The sequence below is a fragment of the Geotrypetes seraphini genome, chromosome 5 (genome assembly GCF_902459505.1).
Source record: "Geotrypetes seraphini chromosome 5, aGeoSer1.1, whole genome shotgun sequence".
In the NCBI taxonomy this organism is placed as follows: Eukaryota; Metazoa; Chordata; class Amphibia; order Gymnophiona; family Dermophiidae; genus Geotrypetes; species Geotrypetes seraphini.
In genome coordinates this window covers 133501488-133523573 of record NC_047088.1, presented here as the reverse complement: position 1 = coordinate 133523573, position 22086 = coordinate 133501488, and the positions used below count along the sequence as shown (strand labels likewise).

Sequence of the window (22086 nt, the reverse complement as noted above, 5' to 3'; positions counted from 1 at the left end):
ATCTTGCTAATTATTTAAAAGTTAGAGAAGAAAGGCTTAATATTCATACAATTGTGAATCAGTCAGGGCAACAAATATCTGATCTGTCGAGAATACCACAATGTTTTCAGAAATTTTATGAGAACCTGTATGCTTCTGAGGGTACTTCTACAATGTCTAAAGTAGTTTTAAAGGATAATCTCCAGCACCCCACACTCACAGATGAAGATAATAATCTACTCTCTAAAATGTCACAACAAATGACATAACTGATGCGTTGAAAGGGATGGCGAAAAATAAATCTCCGGGACCTGATGGTCTAACCACAGAACTTTACAGTGATTTACTGATCAACCATCTTCTCTCACTTTTTAATCATCTTATTGAAAATGGTCAAGTGTCCGGTACTTTTGTAGGGTCATGAAATGGTTAACTGTTGTTTAAAATATTGCTCTGGCCTACATAGCTGAAGAAAGTGTACAATCTATTGACTTCATCTGCCTAAAATGTATGTCCCTGCCTTACCACATTGTAAGCTAAATAGATAAGAGTTTGAGCCATGATGTACCCTGCCCTTCTATACATTTAACATTTAGAACTGTAAGAGTTAGATAAGTGACCTGCTAGTGTGAGCTTAGGACCAATAATAATTGTAGAAAAGTTATAGAAGTAACAAATGAAAATTGTAGTTTTTGCATATATTAGTTTGCAAAAAGGGCATAAAAATCAGTGTATTTCCTGTTTCTGACACTCTAGTAGGCAGGCTATTAACTGCACTAGAATCCGGTATACCGCAATAAATTTCTTGTACTTTCTTCACGCCTCTGACTTTGTGTGTCCAAGTGACCTTTCATTTGGCACCTGAACAGGGACTTGAAGGTCTCTTGACCACTGGTTACTCGATTGGTCACTTGTTTCTGGTCCTACGGCTGACGTGTCTGCTTAGCTGGCTGCCTTCCTTTTGGGGGGTTGGCAGACCTCAGGACGTTTGACCACTTCAACTGACTTATCTAGTCTCAGTATAAAGTACAAGAATCTGTATCAGTTTAATTCTGTCCTGGAGTGGCCACCATCTGGTAAGTGGGAACTGATCATCCCTATCCTGTCTCTATTCTCCTGCCTAGTAAGCCACTTGATCTGTCGCTGAAGTCGTGGGGAAGGATTCTAGGAACTGTTATTTTCTGGTTGAGTAACTGAACTGAAATCTGTTGTGTTTTGTGTGTCCATGTGACCTTTCACTTTCACTGAGGCCAGCATCATAGTTCTCCCTAAACTAGGGAAAGATCCTCTTCATATGTCTAACTGTAGACCGCTGACCTTAATAAATGTAGATGCAAAAATATATGCAAAGATTCTTGCGCTCCGACTACAATGCATCTTACCAAAACTAATAGGGATTGAACAAAATGGATTCATGCCGGGTAGACTTGCCAGCGACAATGCTAGGATGCTTGTGATTGTGATCCAATGTGCAAATCAGGGTAAAATGCCACTCCTGGCACTCGCATTGGATACTGAAAAGGCATTTGATCATGTAGAATGGGGATTTCTCTTTGATACACTACACTGGTTTGGACTCAATAAAGAATTCATCACTATGGTTAAAGTACTCTATACTGCTCCTACCACTAACATTCGTATTAATGGTTTGACCTCCAACTCTTTTCGTCCAACTAGGGGCACCAGACAAGGTTGTCCATTGTCACCACTACTCTTCAATTTGGTGTTGGAAATGCTGCTAATTTCTAACCGTAACAATCCCAAAATCAAAGGAGTTAAAAACTGAAATATGAAAGTGAAATTTTTGGCATATGCTGATGACGTGCTGATATATACTACTCCAGATTCTTTGAAACATCTGTTATCAACTATTGACGAATATGCCAACGTATCGGAATATAAACTAAACATGTCTAAAACTGAACTCATGCCACTAAATAATCTTGTTCAGAAAGCGGGAGTGGAAGATCTTAACTTTCAATGGTTGCCAAATAAGATCAAATACTTGGGAATAAACTTTGGCAACTCCATTGCTCAGACGATTGAGTTTTGCACATCACATATAATGCAACTCCTCAATTCACCATTAAAGTTGTCATGGTGGGGGAGATTAGAATCAATTAAAATGATCATAACGCCTAAAATCAATTACACACTAAGCATGTTACCTTTCTTTTCCCCTCAAACCTTTTACAAGAAAATAGATACTGTTTTAACTCAATACCTTTGGCGCAAAGGGACTCCAAGGATTGCTTTGAAGAAATTAAAAGCTTCCAAAATGGATGGTGCAGTTAACTTCCCTGATATTTTTTTACTATCATTGTGCCTTTCTACTACGTCAAGGTGCCCGCTGGATCTTTAGAGATGACCTACATAATTTAAATAATATTTGGTGTGACTTTGAAGCAGAGCATTACAGACCATATTCACTTCCTAACTTGCCATTTGTGTCGTTATCAAAATCAGTCAAAGAATCATATTTTTTTCTCTCTTCGATGAAAAAAATATTTAAAGTAATTGAATCCTTGCTACAAGTGCAATGGACATCCATGCTATACTTACCATTATGGAGAAATGAGTATATTCAGATTCAAAACAATACCGTTGACTGGAAAAATTGGCAACGAGCTGGTATTTGGCAAGTGAAACACTTAAAAGATGACAATGGATGGATACCGTATAACACGCTTGCTGAACACTATAATTTACCTCCCTGTTGCCATTATTAATGGCTTCAACTTCAACACTCTCTCCAGAAGATGCTTAAAACAAAGCAACTAACAAACAAAATTCCAGATATCATTGACATAATAAAAAAGAAGCTTCACAATGGTACAAAATCATCAGAATTAAAAAAAACTCAGAGGCTGACAGATCTTGAAAATAGATGGAATGAAGAATTGGGAATGGATATTCCAGAGGATACATGGTATACCCTTTGGTTAAGACCTTCTAGGTTGTGTCGTTCTGCTTCTTTTCTACAAATTGAGTTATTTTTACTCCATAGAGCCTACTGGACACCTCAGCGATTATCTAAAATAAATCCTGGATTGACAGACAATTGCTGGTCCTGTGGATCATCGGGTGGCTCTTTACATCATATGATTTTTGACTGTCCCTTACTTCACTATTGGAACAGAATCTGGTCGGATATCAGTAATATACTTCAAATAGACCAACCTATATCTTTCAATATTCTTATCCTTGGGGGAGTTCTAGATCATCTCACCTTAACTAAAGATGAAAATGATTTATTACACCTGCTCATTACGGTTATCAAAATAGTTTTATCAAATTGGAAAAATTTGGCGGCAGCAGAATATGGAACCTGGTGGAACACGGTTTGCCTTATGGCCAAGTATGAACGTATAGCTGCTGATAGATCACATACACTACGTAGATTTGAGCAAATCTGGGCTCCACTTTTGGAATATTCTATCTCCCCCTTATTCTTCATCTGACTGATTACTACTTCTGAATTATTGCATTTCCCTCTTAGACCCTTTAAATGCATCTGAGTGCACTGCTTGTTCTCCTACATACACTTTCTTGAACAGATCTCATGGTCATCCAGATTAGGCTACCTATGCTTCTGTTCTATTCATGGTTTTGGTTTACAATATCCAGCTTCAATTATGTTCTACATATTACCATGTTACTTCCTAAGCTATGTTTCCCTTTTTCCTTTAGTATTTTTTAATTACTTATCTTTCAATTTGCTAACTTGTTTTTCTATCAGTTGTTATTATTGCATATACTTTGTGGTACATCTTATGCTTTATAATTTTGATATGTTCTCTTTCTTCAATTATTTTCTGTATCCCTGGATGCTTTATTGTATCACTCCCCATTATATAGAAACTGTTAAGCTAATAGTCCATCATGGATAATGTGATAATCTTTATTTTGCATCTGGTGTATACTCCTTTTGTTATGTTTTTCTCAATGAAAACCAATAAAAATTTCATGAACTGAAAAAAAAGATCCCCTTGTTCAGACTTCAATCAAAAGAGGCCTACCTCCTGTGCATTTACACCAAATATGTATTTGAACATATCTATCATATAGATGGAGTCAGTGTAAAGAAAAGCAATCAAAATGGTAAGAGGGCTCCATCAGAAGGTAAATGATAAGAGACTAGAGGTTCATCCAGAACATTAAGATCAACTGAACACTATCTTCTTTCCATTCCTTCCTTGAAAATTATTAGCACAAGGCACGCTGCTATATTTTCGGTTACAGCCCCACAGCTCTGGAATGCCCTACCAGGTTACTTGCGAAATTAAACAGCATTAGATAGATTCAAAGGCTCCCTCAAAAGTTTCCTCTATAAGGATGCCTTTGGAACTTAAATTGAAGGACTAGACTTTCATATCATTTAAATTTCTTAAACACGTATTTTCTTTTACCTTCTTTCTATAATTTCTATTTTTAATTTATCCCCTCCTGGTTGTGTTAACCCTACCTGTTCCTTTCTGCACTATTACTTTTGTAGTTCTTTCCCTTTTCTATCCTGTACCAATCCAGTTTTGTACATCTATTTGAAATTTGTCCATGTAAATTATTGTCCCCCCCATTTTAGAATTGTAATCACTTAGAAATATTTGATAAGTGTGTATATCAAATTTTAAATAAAACTTGAAATATGTATACCCTGGGGATATGATACAGACCTTTCATATGGGAAAGAAATTACTGATTAAACTTTTCCATATAGTAGAAACTCTAGAACTAGAGAGCATGAGATGAAGCTAAAGGAAGGCAGAGTCAAAAGCAATATGTGTTATACATATAAAATGGAGCGTTGTATGGCCATACAACAGGGAAGATTGAAGAATTTTATAGAGGTGTGGGAGCCATTGACTAAATATTGTAAAGAGGAATAATTTAATTTATTTTATTTTATAAGCAAGTAAATGTACACATCCAGGGAGGGTGGGGTAGGGAAGGGAATGGAATTTTATGATTTTATGAATGGTTTCATGAAGGTTTGAGTTATTTTTTTGTATATTAGCTGGTAGGGAGAGGAAAATTTCTTTGTTGCAGTAATTGAAAGTTTGTTGCGCTTATTATACAATGTACATATATGAGATACATTTATGTACATTTATGTAGTTTGAAAATCAATACAGAATTTTTTTAAAAAGATAATATTTTTTGTACAGAAACAAAAATAGTGCTGGAATTCAAAAAGTAGTGAGATCTTTGCAGCGGATCCCTAAAAGGCAAGTGGATATCAACTATGCATAGAACAATTCAGCTTAAATATCTATAACTTTAACATTTCAAAGAAATTCTGTGGAAGTAACTTGTGTTGCAAGACAGATAGAAACCAACAACACAAGCATGGGGAAAGTAGCCTTTATTATATAACAGAAACAACCCCAACAACCTTCTGGACAGACTTAATGGGTTATGTTGATATTTCTTTGCCATCATTTATTAAGTTACTATGCTACTATATCTTTCCTCTTCTGTATTTCCTCCAAAGTATACAGTATACTGTATATATGCATTATTAGCTGTCCTTTGGCCTATATTCTGCGTATAATCTTTTGAAGATAATGTTTCCACAATTGTATACAATATTCCAACTGAGGAGAGGACCAAGATGGCATCTGAGTCAGAAGCATGATAGAACACTCCTCTTACCAGGGCATGTGCCTCGGGCCCAAAAATATCAGGGGGGCCCCAGGGCTGACATTAGGGGGGGAGCAAACAGGGCAGGGGGCCCCCAACTGCCTGGTGAAGTCAGCTTTCCTCCCACTCCCTTCTGCCCTCTCGCCTGCAAGTGAACTGAACCCAGGCTACAGGGCTCTAATACTGCATGCACCGGCTTACCTTCTCCTCTGAAACAGGAATGATATAACTTCCTGTTTCGGAGAAGAAAGGGAGCCGGCATGCACAATGTTAGAGCCCTGTGGCCTGGGTTCAGTTTGCTTATGGGCAGTGGCAAGAGGGCAGCAAGGGAGTGGAAGGGAGGGAAGCTGACCTCACCAGGCAGTCGGGGGGGGGGGGGGGAATGCTGCTGCAATTGGGGAGAGAGAGGGGAGAAGAAAGAGAGATGCAAAGACCATGGAAGGGAGGGGAAGGAAAGGAGATACCAGACCATGGAGGTGAGAAGGGAGGGAGAGAGAGAGAGAGAGAGAGTCCTGTACAGGTGACAGGTGAAGAGCTTCCCCTGAAATCCCCTAACATATTAGGCCAATAAACACAACTAAAGGCCTAAGATGACTGAGAATGCTCTGACTAAAACTGTCAAGCCTTTGCACAATCTATGCTTGCTGAAATCAGCAAGCCAAGCGTAAAATGAGCGAGTGAAACAAAACTTATTCTTTTACATGGCAACTGGTGTCACATCTGCAGTAATGCCAGGGAAGTGGATCTAAGAAGGATGAGAACATGTCTTAAGCAAGAATATAAAAATACATTATTTTGCAAGAATATCCTGTGATGGGCAGGCTTTTACTGGCCGATGGCTTGAAATTGCTGACATGATAAATTAAAATGGCATATGCGGAAAAGATAGATTTTCTGGTAAACAGGACATGCGTATGGTATGACACAGATATTATGAACCAATTAATAAAGTGATAAATGTAATGGCGTTTGTAAGTGACCAATAAAAACTAACAATATGATATGTGCCAACGTGGCCTCAAGCTGTCAAGAATTGTATAAGAGACAGCCTTGGTGATTATGAAAGCAGGACAGACATCCAGATATACTCAAGCGCTTGAGGCATACTATCTGTCAGCTCCATATGCTGTAAAGATTTGTTCTTGTAACCTGTTATTGATTGTTAATAAAATAAATATATATTAATTATAACAGCATATTGAGTTTCCATAAAGCCAGGTATTGAAAAGCCGTAAACAGGCAGCTTTTCAGTGGTGACATTCCCAACTGTGAAATGGGGAATTGCGCTAGCCTTAGGCTTTACATTACATTACATTACATTAGTGATTTCTATTCCGCCTGTGCCTTGCGGTTCTAGGCGGATTACAAATTATAAGAGATTTGGACATTACCGAGAGAATTGCGTAACAACGATTATCTAGAGAAATTACATAACAGTGATTCATGTACTTTACATGGTGTGGTAGAGGATTCAATTATAAGAATTACATAGCAGAGAATCAAGTGATAACAGGATATAGTAGAGAATATCAGTATATACGGGTTACAGACTAGAAGTTACCTAATAATGTCGTAAGAAGTTTGTTGGATAGTGAGGTAAATGCTTATATAGGAGTCAGAATATGTTTGGAAGGAAAGGTTCTAGGAGATGACTAATGTGTTATTCAATAGAGGGAGAGCTTGTGCGAAAGGGGAGGATATTAGTTGGTAAGGACGTGTTTTTTGAATAGAAATGTTTTGATTTCTCTTCAAAACACTTTGATGTCTGTTGTGTTGATCATTAGTTTGGTGATGGTGGGGTCAATTTTCGCTGCCTATGTCGCTAGAAGGCTGTCGTATAGTTTCTTACGTCGGGTTCCATTATGAGGGGGGAAGGTGAATAGGTTTTGAGTTCTTCTTGATCTGGATGAGTGGTAGCGGTATAGGCGGTTGTTTAGGTAACAGGGGGCAGTTCCATGGGTTACTTTAAATAGTAGACAATAGAACTTGAATTGAGTTCTTGCTTTTATCGGAAGCCAGTGAGAGTCTACATAGGCGGGAGTGATGTGGTCAAATTTGCTGAGACAGTAGATGAGTCTGATGGCTGTGTTCTGAACGGTCTGTAGTTGTTTTATCATGTTGTTTGGGCATGGTAGGTAGAGGCTGTTGCAGTAATCCAAGGTACTGAGTGTGAGGGATTGTACAATGATCTTGTAGTGTTCTTTGGTAAAGAACTTTCTTATTTTTCTTAGGTTTCGCATGGTGAAGAATGCCTTCTGTATGACTTTGTGTATCTGTGTCTGCATAGTGCAGCGTCTGTCTAATTGTATTCCTAGAATTTTGAGAGTGCTCTGTATGGGATATTTGATTGCGTTTACTTCCAGTTCTGTTATAGATGGCTTTTGTTCCTTCTCTAGTAGTAGGAATTTGGTTTTCTCCGCATTCAGTTTCAGCTTATGGTTCATCATCCATTTTTCTACAGTTTCCAGTGTTGTTTTTAGGTGTCCATTGGAGCTGGGGTCTTGGATGTCAAATGGGAGAATGATGGTTATGACATCTGCGTAGCTGAAAGAAGTTATATTTAGGGCGTCTAGGGCAGTGCCTAAGGAAGCTATGAAGAGGTTGAATAGTATGGGCGATAGTGGGGATCCTTGTGGTACTCCGCAGGGGTTTGTCCAGGGGTCGGATAAAATATCTTTTGACTTAACTCTATATGATCTTGTTTGAAGGAATCCTTGGAACCAGTTGTGAACTTTACCAGTTATTCCTATGGCATCTAGTGTCTGGAGAAGTATTGGATGATCTACTAAGTCAAATGCTGCTGAAAGGTCGAGTTGGATGATTAGTAACTTGTTTCCTTTGCTGAGGTGCTGTCGGGCTATATCTAGTAATGTTTCTGTGCTGTGATTAGCTCTGAAACCAGATTGAGTTGGATGCAGAATGTGGTGGTCTTCTAGGTAGTAGGATAGATATTGTGCTACTAGACCTTCTATGAGTTTGATGTATAGTGGGATAGAAGCTATTGGTCTATAATTTGTTGGACAGTGGGTTGAAGGCCTATGTCTGCTTTTCAGATAACCTCCCAGCATGCGCCTGCATTCGTTAACCGTTTTTATTCTGCTTTTTACAGATGCGCACATAGTTTTGTTTCACCCCCTTAACATTACTTCCTTTACTACAGATTGGCAAGAAGAACAGCTGTTTGATAGCGGTGTCTAACAAGAGCCCTATATATTTTACAGTACCGTATTTTCACGCATATAACACGCGCGTTATACGCGTTTTTACCTACCGCGCATACCCCTCGCGCGTTATATGCGTGAGCGCGGTATACAAAAGTTTTAAAACATAGTTCCCACCCCGCCCGACTCACCCCCCCCCCAGCAGGACCGCTCGCACCCCCACCCCGAACGACCGCTCGCACGCGCTCCCACCCGCACCCGCATCCACGATCGGAGCAAGAGGGAGCCCAAGCCCTCTTGCCCGGCCGACTCCCCGACATCCGATACATCCCCCCCCCCGGCAGGACCACTCGCACCCCCACCCCGAACGACCGCTCGCACGCGCTCCCACCCGCACCCGCATCCACGATCGGAGCAAGAGGGAGCCCAAGCCCTCTTGCCCGGCCGACTCCCCGACGTCCGATACATCCCCCCCCCCGGCAGGACCACTCGCACCCCCACCCCGAACGACCGCTCGCACGCGCTCCCACCCGCACCCGCATCCACGATCGGAGCAAGAGGGAGCCCAAGCCCTCTTGCCCGGCCGACTCCCCGACGTCCGATACATCCCCCCCCCCCCGGCAGGACCACTCGCACCCCCACCCCGAAGGACCGCCGACTTCCCGACAATATCGGGCCAGAAGGGAGCCCAAACCCTCCTGGCCACGGCGACCCCCTAACCCCACCCCGCACTACATTACGGACAGGAGGGATCCCAGGCCCTCCTGCCCTCGACGCAAACCCCCCTCCCCCCCAACGACCGCCCCCCCCCAAGAACCTCCGACCGCCCCCAGCCGACCCGCGATCCCCCTGGCGACCCCCACGACCCCCCCACTCCCCTTCCCCGTACCTTTGGTAGTTGGCCGGACAGACGGGAGCCAAACCCGCCTGTCCGGCAGGCAGCCAACGAAGGAATGAGGCCGGATTGGCCCATCCATCCTAAAGCTCCGCCTACTGGTGGGGCCTAAGGCACGTGGGCCAATCAGAATAGGCCCTGGAGCCTTAGGTCCCACCTGGGGGCGCGGCCTGAGGCACATGGTCGGGTTGGGCCCATGTGCCTCAGGCCGCGCCCCCAGGTGGGACCTAAGGCTCCAGGGCCTATTCTGATTGGCCCACGCGCCTTAGGCCCCACCAGTAGGCGGAGCTTTAGGATGGATGGGCCAATCCGGCCTCATTCCTTCGTTGGCTGCCTGCCGGACAGGCGGGTTTGGCTCCCGTCTGTCCGGCCAACTACCAAAGGTACGGGGAAGGGGGGTGGGGGGGTCGTGGGGGTCGCCAGGGGGGTCGCGGGTCGGCTGGGGGAGCGGTCGGAGGTTCTTGGGGGGGGCGGTCGTTGGGGGGGAGGGGGGTTTGCGTCGAGGGCAGGAGGGCCTGGGATCCCTCCTGCCCGTAATGTAGTGCGGGGTGGGGTTAGGGGGTCGCCGTGGCCAGGAGGGTTTGGGCTCCCTTCTGGCCCAACTACCAAAGGTACGGGGAAGGGGGGTGGGGGGGTCGTGGGGGTCGCCAGGGGGGGTCGCGGGTCGGCTGGGGGGGCGGTCGGAGGTTCTTGGGGGGGGGGCAGTCGTTGGGGGGAGGGGGGTTTGCGTCGAGGGCAGGAGGGCCTGGGATCCCTCCTGCCCGTAATGTAGTGCGGGGTGGGGTTAGGGGGTCGCCGTGGCCAGGAGGATTTGGGCTCCCTCCTGGCCCGATATTGTTGGGGAGTCGGCGGTCCTTTGGGGGGAGGGATGTATCGGACGTCGGGGGGGGGGCATCAGGCTTTCAGGATGGGGACAGACCTTCAAGGGGGGACAGTGCACGGAAGTCAGGGGGGGTGAACGGAGAGTCGGAAAGTCAGGGCGGGCGAAAGGAGCGTCGGGCAGCATGCGCGGTATACCCGTGAGCGCGGTATACCAAAGTTTTTGTACATATCATCGTGATTTCTGCGCGCTATACCCGTGTGCGCGTTTTATACGGGTGCGCGTTATTTGCGTGAAAATACGGTACATTGTTATCTGGTGCTAACAATAAGAGTTATCATTTTAGTTTAATAGTTTATTGTTAGCTGGTTCTAACTATATAAGTTACAGGCTTAGTTTGACGGTACATTGTTAGCTGGTGCTAACAATAAGGGTTATCAGTTTAGTTTAACAATTTATAGTTAGATGGTTCTAACTACATGAGTTATAGGTTTAGTCTGATAGCACATTGTTAGCTGGTACTAACAAGTGTCATTGGCTTCATTCGGCAGTACGGTGTTAGCTGGTCCTGACACCCAGAATTGTATAATTAGTTTGTCAGTACGTTGTTAGCTGGTACTAACAGAAGTTATGGGGTTATAGGATTAGGATTGACAGTCAGTTGTTAGCTCAGACCAACGACAGGGCCATACAAATGATAGGGTTTTGACTTTCATGATATTTAACCTTCCCTTTTCCTTTTAACATAGCATTAGCATCTAACAACTCACTACACAGGTACCTGTTCTTGTGTGAGCCGGAACACGCGGTCCCCGCAAGCAAGTAATTTTATATCATTTTCATTCTATTCATTCATAGAAATTAAAGTCTAGATAATGCCAGTCACATAACAAAATATGATTTTACAAAAATAATTCCCTGCACAGTCAAGCCTGCAAGGATTACTAGATGTCTTTCAGCAGCTCCCCTCCCTCCCTTCCCCTTAACTTTGTGGCCAAGTCAAAATGATCTACCAACAATAAAATTTTAAAAACACAAAGCACGCTGTATGCAGAGAAAATGTTAATTATCATTTATATTCTATGGGTTTTCAAAGAGGTCAAGGCAGATGACTTTATGCAATGTCACCTCAGTAACAACTATACAAAAATAGACAAATATTCCCCCTCCCTTTTTACTAAACTGCGATAGCGGTTTTTAGCGCAGGGAGCTGCGCTGAATGCCCCACGCTGCTCTCGACGCTCATAAGCTCCCTGGGCTAAAAACCACTATTGCGTTTTAGTAAAAGGGGGCCATAGTGCAAAATATAGACAGCAGATATAAATTCTCAAAACGGACACATTTTGATCACTAAGTTGATAATAAAATCATTTTTCCTACCTTTTTGTCTGGTGATTTCATGAATCTCTGGTCCTTCTTCTGGTCCTTCTTCTTTCTTCTCCTGCCCCCCCCTCTTTCTTTCTCTCTCCCCCTGGCCCCCCTCTTTATTTCTGCCTTTCTTTCTCTCTCCCCCTGGCCCCCCTCTTTATTTCTGCCTTTCTTTCTCTCTCCCCCTGGCCTCCCTCTTTATTTCTCTCTCCCCCTGGCCCTCCTCTTTCTTTCTGCCTTTCTTTCTCTCCCCCTTGACCCCCTCTTTATTTCTGCCTCTCTTTCTCTCTCCATCTGGCCCCCCTCTTTATTTCTGCCTTTCTTTCTCTCTTCCCCTGGCCTCCCTCTTTATTTCTCTCTCCCCCTGGCCCTCCTCTTTCTTTCTGCCTTTCTTTCTCTCCCTCTTGACCCCCTCTTTATTTCTGCCTTTCTTTCTCTCTCCCCTTGGTTCCCCTCTTTCTTTCTGCCTTTCTTTCTCTCTCCCCCCTGACCCCTCTTTATTGCTGCCTTTCTATCTCTCTCCTCCTGGCCCCCCTTCTTTATTTTTTCCTTTCTTTCTCTCTCCCCCTAGCCCCCACAAAGCCATCGTGACAATTTCTCCACTTCCACGATTCTTTCCCTACCCTCACCCCCAAGCCAGCAGCCGATTTCTCCCTGCTCCTTCCCCAATGTCCTGATGTCCTGAACTTCATCGGGCAGCAGCAGCATTCACAATTCACTGCAGTTGCCCGCTTCAGGCCTTCCTCTCTGTCGGGTCCTGTCTTCATGAAAACAGGAAGTAGGCAGGACCCGGCAGAGAACAAGGCCTGAAGCCGGCAAAAGCAGCAAATTGTAAACGCTGCTGCTGCCCGAAGAAGGTAATGGAGCACCGAGGCAGACCGCTTCTCCCCCCTCCCAGCCGAACCCCCGCTAACCCTCCTATCTCCCCCGTGAACCTTTCCGACCCTCCCAGCGAGAGCAGCAAACCTCCTTCGCGGCTTTCTCCTCCCTCTGCCGCGTCACTGATGACGTCATCAGTGATGCGGCAGAGGGAGGAGAAAGCCGACGCTACTGGAGGGAGGTTTGCTGCTTTCGCTGGGAGGGTCGGAAAGGTTCACTTGGGGGGGACAGATAGAAGGTTCAGTGGGGGTTCGGCTGGGAGGGGGAGAAGTGGTCTGCCTCGGTGCTCCAAGGCCTGGCGCCATTACCTTTTTCGCCCCTCCTGCCCCCCCCTTGGTACGCTACTGCTCTCTAGCTCTCCTTAGTTTGCCGGTTTTCTTTTTCGGTGACCGGCACGCTTTCAAAGAGCCGCGCACGCGCGGCTGCTCGAAATTCAATCTTCTGCTCTGCTGCAACTTACTGTTTCCGGTTGGGTCAGAGCAGAAGATTGAATACTGAGCAGCCGCGCGTGCGCGGCTCTTTTGAAAGCGTTCCGGTCGCCGAAAAAGAAAGCCGGCAAACTAAGGTGAGGTGGAGAGAGGAAGCTGGTTAAACGATCAAGCCGGCGTGCGGGTGGGCGGGTGAGGCTGCGGGGACCGCACGATCCTTTATGCCTCACTGCGGTGACAAGACCATTCACCGCTCCACGGGGCAGTGATGGCCTTGTTCCCGTCCCCGCAGAGGCTGCTAATTTTCATTCCCCGTTTTTGGTGGGTTACCCACGGCTAAACGCGGTAGCTCATAAGCTAGAATATTTAGACATTCAAACAAGGGAAACCAATTTGATGTTTCTCGACTTTAATTAGTACCAGTGGTGGACATGATTAAGAAATGTTCATTTAAGCTTCCATGACTGGTGTCATGATAGTTGCTGTTTTCTGAGTCTCACCACATCTGGGTAGGTAGAATTGATGTTTCAGCCATCTTGCTGAAATCATTAGAGGACAATACTGTGAAAGAACAAATAAATGAATAACTACAATCATGTATAACATATAAGTATAAATACAAAATTAAACAATTCATAAATTAATGGTATAGATTTTGTTTCAAATATAATTATAATTAAAAAAAGATTATTTGACTATTACCCTCTCCCAACCCCCCTACCCTTTCCTCTTCTCAAGACTGCATATAAAATAAATAAATTTATGATCTACTCATTAAAACACAACTTCGTGTAGTAGGTGCCAATGTATTTTTTTTAAAAAAGGTTGCAAATCATAAGAAATAGTCTTCCCTGCTTAATCTCCTAATAAGAAATAGACATAGCTTCCATACATATAAGATGCAACATACAAGCTCTCCATTGACCATAAGTCAAACCCACAGATTTTATCCATAAATAAAGAATAGTTTTTAAACCCATAAGAATAATTTTTTTCAGAAAACCTTTATAACCTTTAGGTATTGGATGTTGAATATCAAAAATCCAAAATAGATTATAATTATTACAATACCATGGCACTTGCCACATATTGCTGACTTCAGAAAAAACCTCTGCCCAAAAAATTCAAACCAAAGGACACTCCCAAAACATATGGAATAATGTTGCTTTTGGATGATATCTTTAAATGGAGTTAACTATCGTTCCTTTGGTCCCCCCAAAATTGCTGGAATTCATAGTTGTGAAAGAAGGAAAATTAATGTAACTTTAATGCTCCTGCATGAAATTGATACTATTGGACTGGCTGTGATTGTTAATCCAAAATAATGGTGATGGTGACAGAGTAGGACACATTGCAGGAAGTTCCCTCCTCATCTGATTTAACTTTACTTTTCCTCCAGCTTTTTTTTGTCTGAATTCATGCCTAAGAAAAGAGGGAAGCAGAGGATTTATACTCCTGTTCCCTCTGTAACTTCTTTGTCATACCAAACAGTTATAACAACTTATACTGTACCTGCTATAGTGGGTGATTCTGCTGTCATTGAACCTAGCGGGACCTTCCACTCCTCCACCTCCAGATCTCTCTTTTTCTTTTTCTCAGAGCTGCATCAGGAGGAGCTTTGGAGTATCTTTAGTTTGGCTTTTCAGACTTTTATAACATCTGTTTTGAAATATCCAGAGACTAACATGCCACCAGTACAAAAGATATATAACTCAGGTTTCTATGGAAGAAGCTGAAGATTTAAATGTTTCAACTATATTGGAGTCTAAAGAATGAGTCAGAATCATAAGAATTGCCGCTGCTGGGTCAGACCAGTGGTCCATCATGCCCAGCAGTCCGCTCACGCGGCAGCCCTTAGGTCAAAGACCAGTGCCCTAACTGAGACTAGCCTTACCTTTGTACGTTCTGGGTCTGCAGGAACTTGTCTAACTTTGTCTTGAATCCCTAGAGGGTGTTTTCCCCTATAACAGCCTCTGGAAGAGCATTTCAGTTTTTACCTCTGGGTGAAGAAGAACTTCCTTACGTTTGTACAGAATCTATCCCCTTTTAATTTTAGAGAGTGCCCTCTTGTTCTCTCTACCTTGGAGAGGGTGAACAACATTATCTTGAATGTTTTGATCATGTCCCCTCTCAGTCTCCTCTTTTCAAGGGAGAAGAGGCCCAGTTTCTCTAATCTCTCACTGTACGGCAACTCCTCCAGCCCCTTAACCATTTTAGTCGCTCTTCTCTAGACCCTTTCAAGTAGTACTGTGTCCTTCTTCATGTACGGCAACCAGCGCTGGACACAGTATTCCAGGTGAGGGCATACCATGGCCCAGTATAGTGGCATGATAACTTTCTCCAATCTATTCGTGATCCCCTTCTTAATCATTCCCAGCATTCTGTTCACCCTTTTTGCCGCCGCCACACATTGACTTGTTGACCAGTACTCCCAAGTCTTTTTCCTGGGGGTCTCTCCAAATACTGCACCAGACATCCTGTATTCGTGTATAAGATTTTTGTTACCGACATGCATCACCTTACACTTATCCATGTTAAACCTCATTTGCCATGTCGCGGCCCATTTCTCGAGCATGTTTATGTCACATTGCAGGTCTTCGCAATCCTCATGCGTCTTCAGTACTCTGAATAACTTCGTATCGTCTGCAAATTTAATCACCTCACTCGTCATACCAATTTCCAGGTCGTTTATAAATATGTTGATAAGCACAGGTCCAAGCACCAAACCCTGCGGCACTCTATTTGTGACACTTTTCCAGTTCGAATATTGTCTATTTACCCCCACTTTCTGTTTCCTATCCACCAGCCAGTTTTTAATCCACATGAGTATTTATTTCACCCTCATTTCCATGGCTTGCAATTTTTCAAAGTAGTCTTTAACATTATCAAGATAAGTGGTTTTTATAATCTTGACATTATATATTATTAATACAAGTTTGAACAACCTGATTTTTGCACATCAATTAAGGGTGGTGGAGGAGGGCCAGTGATTGAAATTGTTGGCCATATCAGTTAAAGGGCCAGTGGCTGGTATGTGAAACTGGACACATGTTCTGAGGCTTATCCTCCTTTCCACAAGATTCTCTAACTTTGTATAGTACATGATAGATAATTGATATATATTTTTCCAGTCTTACATTTATATTTTTATGATTTTTTTTTGTTTTGATTTTTGTAACCATTGGTTGTGAATTTTTCAATTTTGATTTTAGTTTGTTGCTTACAATGTAGGCCAGCATACATTGTAGGTACCTCTGGGAGCCTAGGGAGGCACCTAGGGCTGCCTAGGCCCTCCTAAGGCTACTTCTGGTCAAGGCTCACCCATACTTAGCTTTAGGTGAGTTTAATCAGGCCTACGTGCCATCTAGGCTCCCGAAGGTGGGTTTTTTTTTTTTTTTTTAAATATGCATCCTGATTTTCTGGTTAGGGAGCAGTTAGCTGCCTACAATCGGGACACTGTTTATAGAATTTGGCCCTAAGTATATAGCCCTTAATGGAGGCTGCCCTAATTTTGTTGGTTGAGTTGAGAAATTTTCAGCAACCCCAGTACACAATCACTATCCCTTCTTTTTCATGCTGTCCATTCCCCTCCCTATGCACACAAGCATTTGGGGGGGAGGGGCTTTTGGCATCTCCTTTTCTATTTGTTTGGCCATCTTAATATTGTCAGTTATAAGATCACCCCATGGTTCCACTTTTCTATTCAGCATAGAAGAACTTCAATCCCTATACTATATTGATTATCTAGTCTTTTGCAGCCCAAATGCATAACCCTGCATTTTTAGCATTCAATCTTAGCTACCAAATTCTAGACTATTATTCATATCCTACTAGATTCCTCACCATTCCTACACCATTCAGGAAGTCTATCCTGTTGCAGATTTTGGTATCATCTGCAAACATTTCTGATAGCCCTTCTGCAGTAAAATTTATACTCTGTTGAAAATGAATTAGACCAAGGATTGACACCTATGGCACAAGGTGGAGATCAAGACCAGAAGGGCACTAGATTGCATAGAGAGGGGCATATCTAACAGAAAGAAGAAGGTGAAAATGCCCTTTATAAATCATTGTTAATACTTCACTTGGAGTACTGAGGAGGTTATATCTTGCCAAGGATCTAAAACACCCCTCAAAACTTTCAGAAAAGAGTGACTAAATTGTATGGGGTCTCTTTCAGAAGTCATATGAGATGAGACAAGAAGAAATGGTATTCAGTTCTGATGAATCATAGAAACTCAACCAAATCTCTGTAACAATGAAAGATGTAATGGGTCAATTTGACAAACTGAACAATAGCAAATCACCTGAACCAGATGGTGTACATCCCAGAGTGCTGATAGAATTGAAAAATAAACTTGCAGAACTATTGTTAGTAATTTATAATTTTTCTTTAAAATCTAGCATAATATTGGAAGACTGAAGGGTATCCAACATGATACCAATTTTTAAAAAGGGTTCCAGAGGTGATCCGGGAAATTATAGACCAGTGAGTCTGACATCAGTGCTGAGGAAAATGGTAAAGGCTATTATAAAGAACAAAATGACAGAACATACTGTATACATAAGCATAGATTAATGCAAGAAAGCCAATATGGATTTAGTCAAGGGAAACCTTGCCTCACCAATCTACTGCATTTCTTTGAAGGGATGAATGAACGTGTGGATAAAGGAGAGCTGGATGATACTGTGTATTGGATTTTCAAAAGACATTTGACAAAATATTTCATGAAAGCCTTTTGAGGAAATTAGAAAACAGAATGTAGGTTTAAATGGTCGAGGGGTCTATGCTGGGACTGCTGCTTTTTAATATATCTATCAATGATCTAGAGATGGGAATAACTAGTGAGATAATTAAATTTGCTTATAATTCACGTATATATTGTTGTGTTCATAAGGGGAACTGGAACTTGTGTTTTTATGAGGTTAGTAATGCTGTTTTTTCATTAAAATCATTCAATAAAAATTGTTTAACTAAAAAAAATTGCTTATGACACAAAGTTGTTCAAAATTGTTAAATCGCAAGAAGATTGTGAAAAATTACAAGAGGAGATTGAGAGAGTGGGCATCAAAATGGCAGATGACATTTAAAGTGAGCAAGTGCAAAGTGATGCATGTGGGAGAGAGGAACCTGAAATAGGAAGGGCTCCACGTTAGGCAGCAGCTAAAAAAGCAAATATAATGTTAGGAATTATCAGGAAAGGAATGGAAAACATAGATGAAAATGTTACAATGCCCTTATCACACTATAGTATGGCCGCACCTTGAATGCTGTGTGCAATTATAGTAACCGTATCTCATAAAAGATATAGTGGAATTTGAAAAGGTACAGAGAAGGGTGATGAAAATTATAAAAGGGATGGGACAACTTCCCTATGAGGGATGGATCAGGGGTGATATGATAAAATACTGGGTAGAGTGGAAAGGGTAGCTGTGAATCATAAGAACATAAGAATAGCCTTACTGGGTTAGACCAATGGTCCATCTAGCCCAGTATACCATTTTCACGGAGGCCAATCCAAGTCTCAAGTACCTGGCATAAACCCAGATAGTAGCAGCAGTCCATGCCACTGATCCAGAGCAAGCAGTGACTTCTCCCATATCTGTCTCAACAGCAGAATATAGACTTTTCCTCCAGGAACTTGTCCAAAACTTTTTAAAAACTATCTACATTAACTGCTCTTACCACATCCTCTAGCAATACATTCCAGAGCTTAACTATTTTCTTAGTGTCTCCTAGTCTTTGTAACTCTTAATACAGTAAAAAATTGATCCACTTGTACCCATTCTACACCACTCAGGATTTTGTAGACTTCAATAATATCTCCCCTCAGCTGTCACTTTTCAAAGCTGAAGAGCCCTAACCTCTTTAGTCTTTCCTTATATGAGAGAAGTTCCATCACCTTTATCATCTTGGTCGCTCTTCTTTGAACCTTTTCTAGTGCCGCTATATCTTTTTTGAGATAAGGAGACCAGAACTGAATACAATACTCAAGGTGAGGTTGCACCATTAAGTGATTCAGAGGCATTATAACATTCTTAGTCTTGTTTATCATCCCTTTTCTAATAATTCCTAACATTTGATTTACTTTCTTGGCCACCACCGCACATTTAGCGGAAAATTTCAGTGTATTGTCTACGATGACACTCAGATCTTTTCTTGAGTGCTGACTCCCCAAGGTGGACCTAGCATCTGGTAACTATGATTTGGATTATTCTTCCCAATGTGTATCACTTTGCATTTGCCCACATTAACGGCCTCTTTTACAAAGCCGCGCAAGCCCATAGAGATTTAAAGGACTTTGGGGATGTTGCCGTGCGGCAGCCACTAGCGCGGCTCTGTAAAAGAGGCTGTAAATTTCATCTGTCATTTCCAAAAATACTAGGGGGTATGCGCTAAAGCTACTAATTAGTAGATTTTAAACAAACTGGAGTAAATATTTCTTCTCTTGAATTCATTACCAGAGAATGTACTGAATTTAATTAACTTAGCAGGGTTTTAAAAATTATGGATAATTTCCTAAAAGAAAAGTCTATAGATCATTATTGAGATATAAGCACATGAACACATAAGCATGGCCTCTGCCGAGTCAGACCATAGGTCCATCATGCCCAGCAGTCCGCTCCCACGGCGGCCCCCCAGGTCAATGACCTGTAGTGATCTATTACTCAAGAGCATTTTGTCTTGTATAGTAACCCTCTAATTGTACCCCTGGATTCCCTTACCCCTCAGGAATTCGTCCAATCCCTTTTTGAAACCCAAAACCGTACTCTGCTCAACCACCCCCTCTGGAAGCGCATTCTAGGTGTCCACCACCCTCTGGGTAAAGAAGAACTTCCTAGCATTTGTTCTAAAACTATCTCCCTTCAATTTTTTTGAGTGTCCTCTAGTTCTTGTTGTCCCCGCCAGTCTGAAGAATCTGTCTCTCTCTACCTTCACTATACCCTTCATGATCTTATAAGTTTCTATCATATCCCCTCTAAGTCTCCTCTTTTCTAGGGAAAAGAGCCCCAACTTCTCCAGCCTCTCAGCATACGAGAGGTTTTCCATGCCCTTTATCATTTTTGTCGCTCTTCTCTGGACCCTCTCGAGTATCGCCATATCTTTCTTTAGGTACGGCGACCAGTACTGGACGCAGTACTCCAGATGCGGTCGCACCATTGCCCTGTACAGCGGGAGGATAACTTCCTTGGTTCTGGTAGTGATACCTTTTTTGATAATGCCCAACATTCTGTTCGCCTTTTTTGAGGCCGCTGCGCATTGTGCTGCCGGTTTCATTGTTTTATCCACCAAAACCCCCAAGTCCTTTTCTAGGTTGCCTTTTCCCAATGTCATCCCCCCCATCATGTAGTTGTACATCAGGTTCCCTTTCCCTATGTGCATAACTTTACATTTCTCCACATTAAAACTCATCTGCCATTTATCTGCCCACTCACTCAGTTTGTCCAGATCCCTTTGGAGTTTTTTACATTCCTCTACAGATCTAACCTTACCGGAGAGTTTTGTGTCATCCGCAAATTTTATAACTTCACACTTTGTCCCTGTTTCCAAGTCATTAATAAATATATTGAATAGCAGCGGTCCCAGCACTGACCCTTGTGGGACGCCACTTGTGACCCATTTCCAGTCAGAATAGTGTCCCTTTACTCCTACCCTCTGTTTCCTGTTTGCCAACCAGTTTTTGATCCATTTGTGTATGTCCCCTTCCACCCCGTGGTTCCACAGTTTCCTTAGAAGGCGCTCATGAGGTACCTTGTCGAAGGCTTTCTGGAAGTCTAGGTATACTATATCTATGGGGTCACCTTTGTCCAAATGTCCGCTTATCCCCTCGAAGAAGTGCAGTAGGTTTGTTTGGCAGGATCTTCCAGTACAGAAACCATGCTGGCTTGTTCTCATCAGCTTATTTTTTTCTATGTGCTCACTGATACTGTTCTTGATCAATGATTCGGCCATCTTCCCCGGAACTGAGGTCAAGCTGACCGGTCTATAATTCCCCGGGTCGCCTCTGGTTCCTTTCTTGAAGATAGGTGTAACATTTGCTTGGGGAAATCCACTGCTTATTCCTTAGATAAGCAGTATAAAATCTGTTTTACTACTTGGGACCTGGGTTGGTCCCAATTGGACACAGGATTCTGGGCTTGACTGATCTTTACTCTGTCCCAGTATGGCAATTCTCACATTCTTATTTGAAAATGTATACTGTAGAGTAGAGCTGGGATAGGAGAAAATATGATACAGACATTTAAAGATATTAATGAACAAACAAATCTTTCCCAAAATGGAGAGGCTACAAAACTAGAGGACAAGAAATGAAGTTGCAAGGTGGGAAGCTTAAAAATATTATCAGGAAACACATTTTTATGAAAGGACAGTGAATGCCTGGAATGCTCTTCTTCAGGAGGTGGTGGGAAGAAAAACAGTAACAGAATTCTAAAAGGTATGGATACACATAAAAAAATCCCTATATAGCAAGAGGATGGAATAAAAGTACAGGCAGTCCTCAGATTAAGAACGAGTTAAGTTTTTAAAGCTGTTCTTAAGCTGGATTTGTATGTAACTCAGAAATTGTAGATTTTAAGATTCTTGCAGCTTACCTCTGCTCCCAGCTGACAAAAGGGCCAACTGTCCCTACCAGTGTTCCCTCTAAGGTACAGCATGCACAACCATACACTGTTCTTAATGTGGCCATGCATCATTCCTGAATCTGCTGCAGGAGAAATGTAGGAGTCTACAGTAAGTTGGGCGTCTGTAACTCGGGGACTGCTGTATAGGGCATTTCTACACACAATAAAGCTGAAATGACTTTTACACTTTTAAAAAAAGAATAGAGGTAACCTGGACATATCACCCAGCACAATCCTAGTCACCTTATTGGGCATATTGGCAGAGCCAGTATTAGTTATAATGGGGCCCAG

General features: G+C 42.6%; 1 protein-coding gene across 1 annotated transcript in view; it reads right to left on the bottom strand.

Moving 5' to 3' along the window:
- The window catches only part of ASB18 (ankyrin repeat and SOCS box containing 18), a 163083-nt gene that overhangs the window by 101089 nt on the left and 39908 nt on the right, over positions 1 to 22086 (bottom strand). The gene's annotated exons all lie outside the window — the stretch shown is intronic.